The sequence below is a fragment of the Lagenorhynchus albirostris genome, chromosome 6, assembly GCF_949774975.1.
Source record: "Lagenorhynchus albirostris chromosome 6, mLagAlb1.1, whole genome shotgun sequence".
NCBI classification, from domain to species: domain Eukaryota; kingdom Metazoa; phylum Chordata; class Mammalia; order Artiodactyla; family Delphinidae; genus Lagenorhynchus; species Lagenorhynchus albirostris.
The window spans coordinates 103,882,786-103,896,502 of record NC_083100.1 but is presented as its reverse complement, the minus strand read 5'-3'; the positions used below and the strand labels follow the sequence as shown (position 1 = coordinate 103,896,502).

The window sequence follows — 13,717 nt, the reverse complement described above, 5'->3', positions numbered from 1 at the left end:
GAAACTTACTAAACCTCATCATTTCAGCCTTAGATCAATTTGCTGAATTTTCATTTCGTTTTCCAGTTGTTCATTCCCTCTTTTCACGCAGACTAGTAATTTCAGAGGCTGTATTATAATTTCGAGATGTTGCTTTCGAAGCATTACAAAACATTAAAGTGCATTTAAGCCTTGAATTGTCACTTAAGATTATTGCAGGAAATGAGGGCTTTCTGGATCATAAATGTGACAATAGATTGAGAACACAGCTTCTATTATGGCTAAATGGGGACGAAGAGGAAAGAAGTGTTGAGGACACAGGCAGTTCTTGGTGGGTGCTAAGGAACCCAGGGAAATGAAGGCTGCTGCTGGAGGATGGGGGCTGGCCTGGGTGGGAAACTTGGGAGGGGGACGCACCATCCCCAAGGCAGAGGCGCACAGAGCACCCTCCCTACCTGAGAAGCATACTGGGCCCGCTGTGGACTTTGGGGGCACGGACTCTGGGCCTGTCTGGGTTTTATGATCATCTGCCACCCCACTCCATCCTCCCCTATCCTTATCTCCTCTCTGTCTTTAGGATCCCCCTCTCCCGGCCTGGCAATGCCTTTAATAGCCGGCTTCACTTAACGCCAGGCTGTCTGCCCACGCCGCTGAGGTCCCCTGGAACTTTAGAAGGTGGGAAGGAGGTCAAGGGCGCCAACAGCCCCTGGACCAGTATGTGGGTGTTAAGGGGGCCCTGCCCCGCGTGCCTCTTTGATTCGGGGCAGAGTCAGCCTAGAGCGCCCGCGGAGCTCCCCGGGAGCCTGCAGGTGTTGCAACCAGAGGGGCATCCCGCAGGGGCACAGCAGCCGCCCACTGGCTGGAGCGCCCCGTGGAGGCGGCTGCACTCTCCAGGTTCCCCTGGGCCGTGGTCCCACCTGCGTCTCTGCTGTGATAGGCTGGCTGCTGTACTTTGCCGGGGTGCTGACGCGGGTTCTGCAGCCCAGCAGGCTTTCTTAGGAACTTGAGGCCAGGTCAGCCAGACAGTAAGTCACCGCGGGGCACACACAGACCATCTCCTACACGGGGCTCAGCACCTCCTTGCAACAGGAGTGGGACACGTGTGTCCTCAGCGGCCAGCTGCGGTGGCAACAGTTTCAGGCACTGGGCAGGACGGCCGAGGAAGCCAGTGAAAAGATTGGGCAAGCGCGGGCGTGTCTCTGCAGCATGTGCTTGGTCGCAGGGAGTTGGAGCAGGTCTCCAGGCCTCCGCACCTCTGAGCTCTGTCCCAGCGGGGAAGGGGGAACTAACCTCCTTGCCTCCAGCGCCCAACGGCCGAACCCTGCGGTGGCAGCGTTAGCCCCATTTTACAGATGAAGCACAGAGAGGTCAAGGAAGCAGGGCGGAGGATGCACAGACCACAGGGAGAAGAGCTCCGGGTGGGCCCCAGAGCTCTGTCACTGTAGGTGGCCCAGATGCTCAGTCACCTGAACACCCAACAGCCTTCAGACCCCAGCCCTTGCCCAAGTGAGACCAGCGGCTCTTAAGACCCCCTTGCGTGGCTGATGCCCTTCCCGGTGGGTGGGGAGGGACGGGGCACACTCCTCTGTGAACGCAATCTGTGGCTGCCTTGTCGTCCTGCAGTCCCCTTGGAACCCTTGCCCTGTGATCCCGCCACTCTCTGTCCGTAAGATGTCCTCCTCTGCATCCTCAGCCTCTGCGTGGGCCACACTCCCGTGGCCCCGGCCGGCACAGGGACTGGGGCAGGCGGTGCCTGGCCCCGGTGTGTTTTGACTGAGTGGCTGAATCGTGCCTTGTCATTTCAGCCCTTGTTCAGAGGCCATGGCCCTTCACCCCTGCCATCGGCTGACTGTGTCCTGCTGTCTGGTTGAGTTCATGTATCCCTTTAGGGCAGGGACCAGTTCTGCTCGCTCTAGACTCTACCGTATACGTACGGTTCTGCTTAGAGAGGATATCAGGGGCCTTTTGGCCAGGGCACTGCCTCTTTCTGGTCCTTAGAAACCCTTGAGCGCTTGGTGCCTGGGGGCCAGTTGTCCAGCTGGAGATTTCTCAAGAGTTTCCCAGGTGCTAGGGAGTAAGTGGCCTGCTGTCCTGTGCAGGAACCCCTCCCCCGAGATCACCTGTTCCCTCCTGAGCCCGGAGGCCCCAGCTCCCTACGCAGCTGGTCCTGTGATGTTGGCAGTAGGGCCTCAGGTGAGTAGGCCTTTTGGGTTGGAGGGTTTCCCAATGCCTTTTGGTTGATGACACAGTCATGCAAGGGACATTCTGGGGAGGGGCGGGGCCTCTGCTACCCACTCAGGCTTCTCCTCCCACCGTCCCCACTCCCCCTTCCCCCCCTCTGTTCGTTGTATTTCCTGGGATGGTGAAGCTCAGAGGCCACACTGTCTCCAGGCCTGCTGCAGACACCGCCGTGCAGTGCCCACACCTCACCTCTTGCGGGGGACCGTGTAGCTCAGAGCCCCTCGTTTTCCTGCTGGATGGGATCCGTTCCTCTGCACCAGACGGGGAAGGTGGTTGGTGTCTGCTTCTGCCTGGAATCTTCCCTGCCCACCCTCCAGTGTCTCTTGGGCATAAGTTTGCTCCACTTGCCCACACCCAGACACTTCCCCTCAGCCCTTTTCTTTCTTTCTTTCTTTCTCTGTCACCAGTGGGTCCTCTTTAACTCATCGAACCACAGCTTTTGCATTTTTGATATGTCCACTCTCCAGGGAAACCTAGAAAGGCCTACTGTGCATCTCTTCTGCTTCAGTGGTTGTCCTTTGGCCGCAGCTCTCACCTGGCCTGAGCCCAGCCCCCAGAGCCCCTCTCTGAGCTGCCTCTGGAAGCTTTCCAAGTTCCTGCCTCGTGTTCGGAGTTGGCCGGCTGAGAGCCGGTCCCTGAGCTCGGGTGACTTCCCTTAGCTCGTGCCCGAAGGGTCTTTCAAAAAGCGGGTTAGCAGGGAAAGAAGGGTGTCATTGGCATGGCTGTAGATGTCCGTGACTTGGAGCTCACAGCTCCCTGCGCCGGTGTCCAGAGCTGTCGGTACCTAAGGTGTGAGCAGACCGGACGGAGATGGTCAGCCACACGCTGCGACTTGTGATAAGCTCTGCTTTATTTTGTTTTCTAATTGAGTCATTCAAAGGAGGCTGTTTCGCCATCACCACCGCCAGCTCGCTTGTGAGACAGTCAGTCCCCAAGAGGTCTCTTTTCGCCTGCCGTCCTGGGCACATGACCCATCTACTCTAATACTTGCCAAGCTGCCATTTTGAGGTACAGCTCGGGGCAGTTGGGGTGCAGCAGAAGGGCGAGTATGGTGGAGGCAGAGAGACCCAGGATCAAACCCCGGCCCAGCCCGTCTAGCTCGCATCTTCGGACGTGTCGATGTTTTCTGTTTATTGTGTGGACGGAACGATACCCAGCTTCCAGGGTTACCGTGAGGACTGAATTCGTTAAGCTCCAAACCGGGCCTTGGACAGGTCATAGCCTACTGGCTCCCTCATCCTAAATAAGAAGGCGGCCTGTCTGTTTCCAGCCCTCCCGTGGGGTGCTGGGGGCCTGCGTTAGAGGGGTCCCATCACGGAGGTCAGGCTGGAGGTGGAAGGAAGATGCACAGAGGCGGCCGCAGCTCCACCCAAGTCTGCAGGAGCTCTCTGGCCCCTCGGTTCCCCAGGAGGGCAGCGGGGAGGACTTCTGGCCTGGGCACGATACCGACCAGCATTCTTGACTTTTCCCAATCCATAGAAATTGACTAGAGGCCAGACAAGAAAGTCAGGCCAGGCTTTACGGGGGCCCCTGCTGCAGCAGGGGGGAGCGAGGACAAGTAACAGGTCCCCTTGCTCGCTTCCTGAAGCGGGGGCGAGCTGGATCCTTATATAGGGTGAGGGTAGGGGTGTGTCCAGGGGTCGGGCCAGAGGGGGGGGCTTAGGCGGTCTGCCCACCCCTCTGTGGTGTTGAGTGCAGGGGGCATGCGCAGTGCCCAACACCCGGGTTTTGCTCCTGGCTCTTCAGAAGCGGCAGTTGGGCTTTTTTTGGTCTCTTTGTATCTTGTTGTCCATAATTCGTCCCAACCGTACATGCACACAGTTATGTTTAGTCCCATTTAGTTTGTTTGTATTTTGCTGCTGGAGGAGACGTTTGTCCTGGTGCAAGCACTGCAGCAAAGGGTCCCAGGTCCCAGCCTGTCTCAGGGACGGTCCTCGGGGAGCCTTGCCCAGCCATCCAGAGGGAGCCGGTGCCTGTTGGGCAGACGAGAAAGCCTCAGCACAGAGTTGTAGTGACTTGCCTGAAGCCACACAGGTGGAAGAACCCAGCACCCTGGACTCTCCATTCCAGACACTTCCGGGAGATCCTGAAGGGCGGCGAGTAAAGAGGAGATGATGGGAGAAGGGAGAGTTGGGGGTAGATCATGAGTGACGATGAAGTGGTGTAGGTGCTGCTTCAAAAGGCAGGGATAAAGTACAAGCTTCTAAAGGATGCTGAACTATGCTCTCTGCATCTCCTCCTCAACCTGCCCTCCAAAGAGAGGAAGGCAATAAGGATTCCCTGCACAAGCCCTGGTCTGGATATAGGGGTGCGGGTGCAGATTTAGTCATGGCTTTGCCGCTCACTTGCTGTGTGACTTTGAACGCGCTTCGTAACTTCTCTAGACCTTTCTTTCCTCATTTATAAAATGAGAAGGTTGGATGAGACGATGTCCGTTGGCTCTTCCAGCTCTAAAACCTTCTGTGATTATTCAAGCAAAAATCCCAGAGCTCTGACTGTTGTGATTGCTTTGAGATGGGAAACCAGCACAGTTGCCTTAGGAAGGAGGCTTGTTCCTTTTTTCTTTAGCTGGGGAAGGCTCTGGAATGATGGAAAAGCCAGAAGCAGCCTGGCAGGGGATGCTGGGATAGAGGACTACTCTCCCCACCCTCCTTACCCTCTTCCTCTCCTCCACCCATGGCAGCCCAAGCCTCTTCTACCTCCCAGGAAAGCGCTTCATTTGTATCTCAATGCCCAGCATAAGACGAAGCCAAGAATATCTAGGGTGGCTGAGTTAGTTTCCTAGGGCTGCCATAGCAAAATACCACCAACTGTGTGACTTAAACAACAAAAATTCATTTTCTCATGGTTCTGGGGGCCAGAAGTCCAAGATCAAGAAGCCAGCAGGATTGGTTTCTTCTGAGGTCTCTCTTCCTGGCTTGCAGACGGCCACCTTCTCACTGTGTCCTCACATGGTCATCCCTCTATCTGTGTTGTCTGTATCCTAATTTCCTCTTAGAAGGATACCTGGTCATTGGATTAGGGCCCACTTTAATCACCCCATTTTAACTTAATTAATTTCATTTTAAAGACTTTATCTACAAATACACACAGTCACATTCTGAGGTACTGGGGTAGGGCTTCAGTATATGAATTTGTGAGGGGAACAATTCAGCCCATAACAGGGAATGACATTTACTGTCCATGCTGGAATACTTTTAAAAAGTATTTTTGAGGGGCTTCCCTGGTGGCGCAGTGGTTGAGAGTCCGCCTGCCGATGCAGGGGACACGGGTTCGTGCCCCGGTCCGGGAAGATCCCACATGCCGCGGAGCGGCCGGGCCCGTGAGCCATGGCCGCTGAGCCTGCGCGTCTGGAGCCTGTGCTCCACAACGGGAGAGGCCACAACAGTGAGAGGCCTGCGTACTGCAAAAAAAAAAAAAAAAAAAAAAAAAAAATTTGAACTTTTTGTTGAAGTCTAACATGCATACTGAAAAGTACACATATTATACGTTTACACTTTGAACACATTCACATAACTAGATTAAGACATAGAGCATCACCAGTACCTCCCCACCCCCCCTGTGCCCCCTTGTACTTACCCCCTAAGGGTAGCCATTATCCTGATTTCTAACACCATGCGTTTGCTTTCCTGTTTTTTTGCTTTGTATACACAGAATCATGTAACACGTAATCGTTTGTGTCTGCCTTCTTCACTCAGCATTATGTTTGTGAGATGCAGTCACATTGCAGGGTGTGGTTTATTCCGCCAGTTCCCACTGCTCTATGCAGTGTATAGCATCCCATCATGCAGATATCCCATTTATCTACACTTTCTACCACTGATGAGCTTTTGCGTAGTTTCCAGTTGGGGACCCTTCTAGAAAGGTTGCTGTGAACATTCTTGTCCGTGTCTTTAGGTGGATGTATCTTATGCATTTCTCTCGGCATATCCCTGGGAGTGGGTCTGCTGGGTCATCGGGCACGCAGGTGTGCAGCTTTCGTGGAGACCGCCGAATGGTTTTCCGAAGTAGTTGTACCAGCTGGCGTCCCACCAGCGGTGTTGGAGCATTCCAGCTGCTCCACATCCTTGCCTACACGTGTTTTTCCCCACCCCGTGTATTTTTATTTTAGCCATTCTGTTCAATATGTGGTTATATCTAACTGTGCTTTTAATGTGCATTTCCCTGAAGACTCATGATGTGGAACATCTTTGAATTTGTTTGTTGGCCATTTGGATGGTCTCTTTTGTGAAGTTCCTGCTCAAGTCGTTTGCCCATTTTTTTCCCGACCAGATCATCTGTCTTTATCTTGTTGTTCTGCAGGAATACTTTCTCTCGGTCCATGATCTGCTTTAGGTTCGTTAAACTTACGACATTTTATGATCCTCTTAGTACAACCTCTGAATCTATAAATGAAAAATCAGATTTTGAAAAGTCAAACGACATCCCCAAGGTCACACAACTGGTGAGCGCAGCACTGGGGCTAGAATCCAAGGCTGCGGTGCTTTCTCGAAAGGCAATGTGATAAGTACTCGATATTTTAATCCACCCACAGATAGCTTTGATTGTGTGCAAGGTCATTGCAAAGCATCGAGAGCTGTTGAAGTTGCAGCACGGGGGCTGCACATTGATGGCACGGGGCTCCACATTCACCCCCTGTTTTCTCATTGGCCAAATAATAAGGCTCCACTGGCTTATGTACTCGATATCCCTTCCAACTCTGAATTCCACATCCAAAAGTACCTTGCATAAAGGAAGAGAAAGGGTAGCTGGGTTTTTTTTTTTTTGTAACAGGAAACAAGTAAATAAGCATAGATTTCCTTTGAAAGGAAAGGGTTGGATTGCTTTAGTCAATAGAGAGAAAAGAGAGAAGTCAAGCTTCGAGTAGATAAAGTCCCAGTGGTATGAGTGGTAGGAAGCAGCCACTAATCCTCTTACTCTCTTTTGCTTCAGATGGGCAAGAGAAAATGTTTCTTTACAGGAGGGATTCAGTTTATACCTGAGAGACTGAGTGATGTTACCTTAGGAGAATGAAGAATTGCCTCTGCAGGTCACATTAAATTAAAGAGATTTATATAATTGGCATTGTTATGGTTGGAAGTAAGAGAAAACTGTATTCAAGTTGGCTTAAGAAGAAAAGAGAGAGAGAGAGAGAAAGAAAGTGAGAAACGAAGGAAGGAAGGAATTAGTTCATATAATTGAAAAAGTCCATGGGTAGGTCTTATTTCAGGTCTGGTAGGGTCCAGTCTCAAACAGTGTCAGAAATCCTTTACTCTCTCTTACTATGTCTTTGCTTTACTTTCCTTTGCATTGACATCAGTTTCAGGGAAGGCTCTCCCATGCTGGGGCAGTCATAGTCACAGGCTTGCAGATTTCTATTTTCTTGGTTGGGCAACACCAACAGAGTATTTCTTTCCCAAGTGGTTCCAGCAAACGTCCCAATACTGTGTCTGGTTGGCCTGACTGGGTCCCGTGTCCATCAGTGAACCGGCCACTGTGACTCTGATTGCCCACTCCTTCAGCATCTATCTACTTTTGGGGATGTGGAGTGGAGTCAACCCCCAACCTGAACCTCAGGGATCGTCAGGGATAGTGGTTCCCCAAAGGACTATCAGGGTGGTTTTACTGAGAATTAACAACTCTACGCGCGCACCAACCCTGAGAGCTACTCTACCACCTGTGATGTTGTGATTTATAATAAGAAATATATATGTGGTCTTCATCCCCATTTCTGGCACAGAGCTTCTAAAACCTTTAAAGTTTCTTGGTGAGGAGAGCAATCAAGGTGTCTTTTGTTATGTTAATGAGGTGACTTTTGGAGGGACCTCTGGATGGGGGGCTAGTTGCTTGAAGAACCGACCAGTGATTAGAGGGTTAGAACTTTCAGCCCTGCCCCAGATCTCCAGGGAGGGAAGGGAGGCAGACTGGAGACTGAGTTCAGTCATCAATGGCTAATAATTTAATCAATCACAGCTATATAAGGAAGCCCCCATAAAAAATCAAAAGAAGGCGTCTGGAGCGCTTCCACGTTGGTGAACGCATGGAGGTTTGGAGAGAGTGGTGCCCCGGAGAGAGCAAGGAAGCTCCACACTGTCCGCTCCCCACGCCTTGTCCTCTGCATCGTTTCCATCTGGCTGTTCTATCTTTTTATGATGAACGAGTAATCTAGTAAGTAAAATGTTTCTCTGAATTCTTTTAGTTGCTTTTTAGCAAATGAATCAAACCCAAGGGAGGGGCTGTCGCAACCTCACATCTATAGCTGCTTGGTCGGAAGGCAACCTGGGCTTGCAACTGGCATCTGAAGTGGGGTTAGGGGAGTAGTTTTGTAGGATTGAGACCTTAGCCTGTGGGATCTGATGCTGTCTTCAGGTAAATAGTGTGAGAATTGCACTGAATTGTAGGACACCCTGCCACAACGTTAGTGCGACCCGAGTGCGATGGTGTGCAGGGTACTATGCTTGAAGCGGGATGGTGGCAGAGATACTACTTTGTTTTTCCCCCCAAACCCAGGATTCTAGGAAACAGAGAGAAAGGGAAATAACATTTGAGTATCAATATGCCAAGTATTGACATACAGTCTCATTTTATATTCCAGTTGTTACTGAAGGCAAGTTCGCGTGCCCCATGCCCAGTGAGGCCAAACAATACCAAGACGTTGGAGTTTAGAGCAGAGAAAGGTTTATTGCAGGGCCGGGCGAGGAGAACAGGACGGGTGGCTTCCAGTCAAAAACCTTGCATTCCCCGAGGGGTTTCAGCAAAGCATTTTTAAAGGCAAGGTGAGGGAGGGGTGTCGGAGGGTAATGTGATCAGTTCTCTGATTGGCTGACGGTGAGGTAACAGGGCGGATAACATGATCAATCCTTAGGCGCCAGAAGGTCCGGGGGCTTCTTGTTCATGATCATCAAGTAGTTAATTTCTTCCACTAGGTGGTGGTTTTTAGCATCTGAAAAACTCAGGAAATACACATGAGATACTATTATCTGGGTACTTCAGAGAGGAGCTACAGCAGAGGCTGTGGGGGAGGGGGTCTGTTCCAGGAAGACCCCATAGGGTCCTGCTCGGTTACACAATCATCCTATAAAGAAGATATTAATTTCCCAATTTTGCTATCAAATAAAATGATAGCACGCATGTGAAGTAACATGCTCGCTAGGGTCACACTGCTAGTCAGTGGAAGAGGCCCGTTCCCAGCCCTGGGGTTCTGATCCTAAAACCACCCTCACGTATACAGGGCTGCCTTCTAACCCTGGGCTTCACTCATAAACGTCAGTTGAAATAAAGAGCCTTGGCCGTGGGAAAGGAGAAAGGGGCCTGGCTTTGGTCTTTCTCTTTCCCTGGAGCTGCCAGGCAAATGGCCTTGAAGGAGTTGCCTTTGGGCTTTGGACTTCCCTTTCCTCATCTGTAGTGTGGTGGGGGTTGGACAGATCTGTAAGGTGCTCCAACGCCAAGTGTGATGATCTGCGATCAGGTGAAGAAGGGCGCCTGGTGAAGCTGGGTCTGGGCTAGGTGGACACATCCTCAGGTGGCTCTCGAGTTATGCTTTGGGCTTCTGACGGTGCTCAGTCCCAAGATGCACCAGGCCAAGCTCATCCCCCCATGCTCCCATCCTTCTGGCGCTTTGTTTCTCTTCCCCACTTTAGACGCATCTTGCAGCCTGTCCTCTCCCCACCCGCCACCTGGACCTTACTCCTGCCAGTGGCTGCCCCCAGTAGAGGCTTGTTCTGGGAAGCGTCGAGGAGTTCCAGAGTTTCCAGAGCTGATGCCCAGAGGCTTTGGCCACCTTCTGCATCCCAGCCTGCCTTTCCTGGGTGGGACTGTTTGCACGAAGAGGCTTTTCAGTCTCCTGCAGTTTTCTCCATCCTTTCCTGGATTTGTTGTCACTTCAAACCTGAGAGACCTGCAGATTCTAGCGGGACACCAGGCAGAGCTCTGGCAGGAGAGAGGAAGCGTCCTGTTTCTCACCCATTCGAGGCCAGGAGGTGGCCTGCCTCAGGGAAAATGGTGCTGTCCCACTGCCTTCCTGCCCTGTCTGTATCCTGGTTCTAGAACAACCTGAAGCCGCTCTGTTCTTTGCACATCTTTCTGGGGTGGGGTTGGGAAGGTGGTCTCTGATTTTTCTCCTGTAAGTCCAAAATTATTTTTAAGGTACCATTATCCTAAGCAATAAAATGATGTGTGTGTGTGTGTGTGTGTGTGTGTGTGTAATATATTTATATGTACCGGTGCAGTAGGATTCCAGTTTAGTTGGAAATTCAGGATGGGACTTTGGTACATGTTTTGATGGAATTAAATTTCTTTTTCATACATCCAGTGAACAAGTTTTGGCCCTACTGTGCTGTACTCGGCACAAGTTGATGGCTGGGACATGGGCTTTGCTTCTCCACGTTCTCTCAGCCAGACGTGGAAATTCATAGTTACATTGGTGTGGTTCAGCTGTCATGGAAGCAAGGACGAGGTCCGGGAAGATTCCTTTTCTTTGAATGGTCAGGGAGCCCTTCCCAGAGGAGAGAATACCTTGAGCAGGTAAATTCCGGGAGTTTCTTAGAATCCGTCTTGGGCAAAGACCTGGTAGGTCCTGGAAATGTGAGTCATCTGGAAAAGCCTGGGGCTCAGGAAGGGAATGGTGGAGGACAGCAGATAGGTGGAGAAGGGCCCCGATGTGATGCTGAGAAGTTAGGCCACTGGAATGTAGCTCAGACATTAACTGGGCACCTTGTTCAAATGCAGATTCTGACTAGCGGTTCTGGGGTAGGGCATGAGGGTCCGGATTTTTAGCATGCTCTCAGGGGGATGCAATGGACCGTACTCTGAGAGCAAGACTGAAAGGCGCTTAGGCATCCCTGAGGACTTTACATAAGGGAATAATTATAATCTCTTGAATTTGTAAACCTGGAAATACTAAAAAGTGTAAGTATAGTGTCTAATTTAATTTATACAATATCCTTGTAAAATGTGATTCATAGCCCATAATTTTTTCTTTATTAAACTTTTTTTTTTTTTTTTTTTTGCGTTACGCGGGCCTCTCGCTGTTGTGGCCTCTCCCGTTGCGGAGCACAGGCTCCGGACGCGCAGGCTCAGCGGCCATGGCTCACGGGCCCAGCCGCTCCGCGGCATGTGGGATCTTCCCGGACCGGGGCACGAACCCGCGTCCCCTGTATCGGCAGGCGGACTCTCAACCACTGCGCCACCAGGGAAGCCCCATATCCCATAATTTTTGCAGGAGGATCCTGGAGTACAGGGAAGTCAAATAACCAGGGTTTTGTTACTGGGAAGGGGCTCAGAAACCTGAGACAAGTCCTCATTTTATAAGCACAATCATCTGTCGTCTCTGAGATCCTTCTAGGTCTGAAAGCCCATGTTTCTGTGATTTGACTACGTTGGTCATAGTTACGCTGTTCCCTCCAAGACGAAGTTTGGGTGAAAGTCTTCACCCCATGCTGGGACGTCCCATGCTTGCCTCCCTCTCGGCTAAACTCTGGGAGAGGGTGTAGGACTGGATTTCTGGGTTACAGACATGGAGATGTGTGATGGGGGTGATGTACTTGAATTTGTGAACATCTTGATTAGAAGATCCCAGGTTTTAGGCTTTCTGTCTTCCACTCATTTTCTTTGTAACCTGAACCAAATAGGTTCAGCGTAATGCATGTCACCTTCTTCATCTGTAAAAATAGGGCCAGCAGCACCCACCCACTTACCCCGCTATATGGTTAGAGCATCAGATTGGCAGGTCTTCCTACGTGTATTGTGCACCTACCATGTCCCAGATGCTGTGCCAGGCGCTGCGGATGTAGAACAGGACGGACGCAGCCCTGAACCCCATGGAGCTCCCGTGGCTGAGAAGACTGGCATGAAAGACACATGTTGCAAGTTAAATATGTCCAAACGTACAGCGTGTGGCCAAGAAGCATGGGGTGATGGGAGCTTATAACAGGGGGCTCAGACATGAGGTCTTGGATGGCTTCTTGGAGGAAGTGGTCTTTCAGCAGAGAACTGAACAATGGATAAGAATAAGCAAGGTGAGGAGAAGGAAGCCTGGCTGGATAAGAGCCCCGAGGCAGGAGGGGGAGTTGGCTGGCTCCGGGAAATGAGAAAGGGTGAGGTGTTGGAAGCAGACACAGCACACAGGGTACGGGAAAGCCTGAAGGAATAAGTTAGGGCAGATCCTATAGGACTTGTTAAAGCTTTGGAACTTTATTCTAAGGTTTCAGTTATTCTGAGGTTTCAGTAATAAGCCATTTAAAGGTTTTAACAGGGGGTGACATGAACTTTTCAACTTAATGAGATGATCCTGGCTTGTTTGGAGAGCGGCTTGGGCAGGAGTGATTTCGAACAAAACCAGTCAGTGAGCTTCTGCTTCATCCAGGCATGAGATAAGGGCAGCCCCATTAGGGATCTTACAGTGGAGGTGACGAGAAGGGGACAGATGGGGGAGGGAAAAGTGACAGTCTTAGAGATGGATTGGATTTGGGAGTGATGGGGAAGTAGAACAGGATGACTTGCAGGTTTGCAGCTAGAAAAATCTCAGTGAATGGCGGTAGAATTTATTAAAATCGGGAGCAGAGGAGGGAGAGCAGGTTTCAGCTGGTGGTTGGTCATTACTTCAGTTTGGACGTGTCCCAGTATAGGTGCAGATGAGCTACCCAAGGCATGACATTGAGTTGGGGGCTGGCTGTAGATGCCTACTGAAGCTGGCAACGTTGATCTGGGACCTGCGTATCCCCAGGTGTGGTATTTCAAGTCAGAGGCATGGAGGTGGTATCCAGAGAGGGGGAGTGAGATGAGTATAGAGCGAGGACAGAGCCCAGAGGTGCTGTGCTGTCACTGAGTCCAAGCTCGTACTACTCACCACATGACAGGCCACTGAATCGAGAGACGAGTTGTCGGGGCAAGGAGTAGTGACTTTATTTGGAAAGCCAAAAGACCAAGAAGATGGTGGACTAGTGTCCCAAAGAACCATCTTGCCTGAGTTAGAATTCAGGCTTCTTTTATACTAAAAGCTGGAGGCATGTGGCTCGTTGTTGCAAACTTCTTGGTGGGGGAATCCTTTGTTCTTGCAGCTGTCTGCCTAGGTCAGGTCAGGATGTTTCTGTAAACTTCCAACAAGACAGATGTTATTCTCTGTCCTGCAACTTTTTATCTTTATATGAATGGAAAAATGTTATACCTTTAAAGGTCAGAGCCTTGAGGATGGGCCATCCTGTCTATTTCAGGCTGTAGGCAACTTTCTTAACTTGTAGCAAAAGCAATAGAATACAAAGGTTGAAGTAAAAGAAACACATCCAATATGGAGTCAGATTCGTTCTTCCCTATATTACACTGCCATTGGTCATCAGGTTGTGGAGACAGCAAGTGAGGTAACAGATGCAGAATAGCTTTAAAAATTAAAGCAGGATGTTATTGTTGGACAGGACTGGCTTTACTAAATATGAATAATCACATCGTTGACAATTACTGCTGCACTTGGATAGGGGAGATGATACTTAATGTTCCCAAATCTGCGAGACTATTTCCTCAAAGT

The 13,717-nt window shown here is 50.7% G+C and overlaps 1 protein-coding gene and 1 pseudogene across 1 annotated transcript in view; one reads left to right on the top strand and one right to left on the bottom strand.

Annotated features, from left to right (window-relative positions):
- Nucleotides 1–12,019, bottom strand: part of LOC132521924 (large ribosomal subunit protein P1-like) — a 97,238-nt pseudogene extending 85,219 nt beyond the window's left edge.
- Nucleotides 1–13,717, top strand: part of GPR39 (G protein-coupled receptor 39) — a 233,271-nt gene that overhangs the window by 206,177 nt on the left and 13,377 nt on the right. The gene's annotated exons all lie outside the window — the stretch shown is intronic.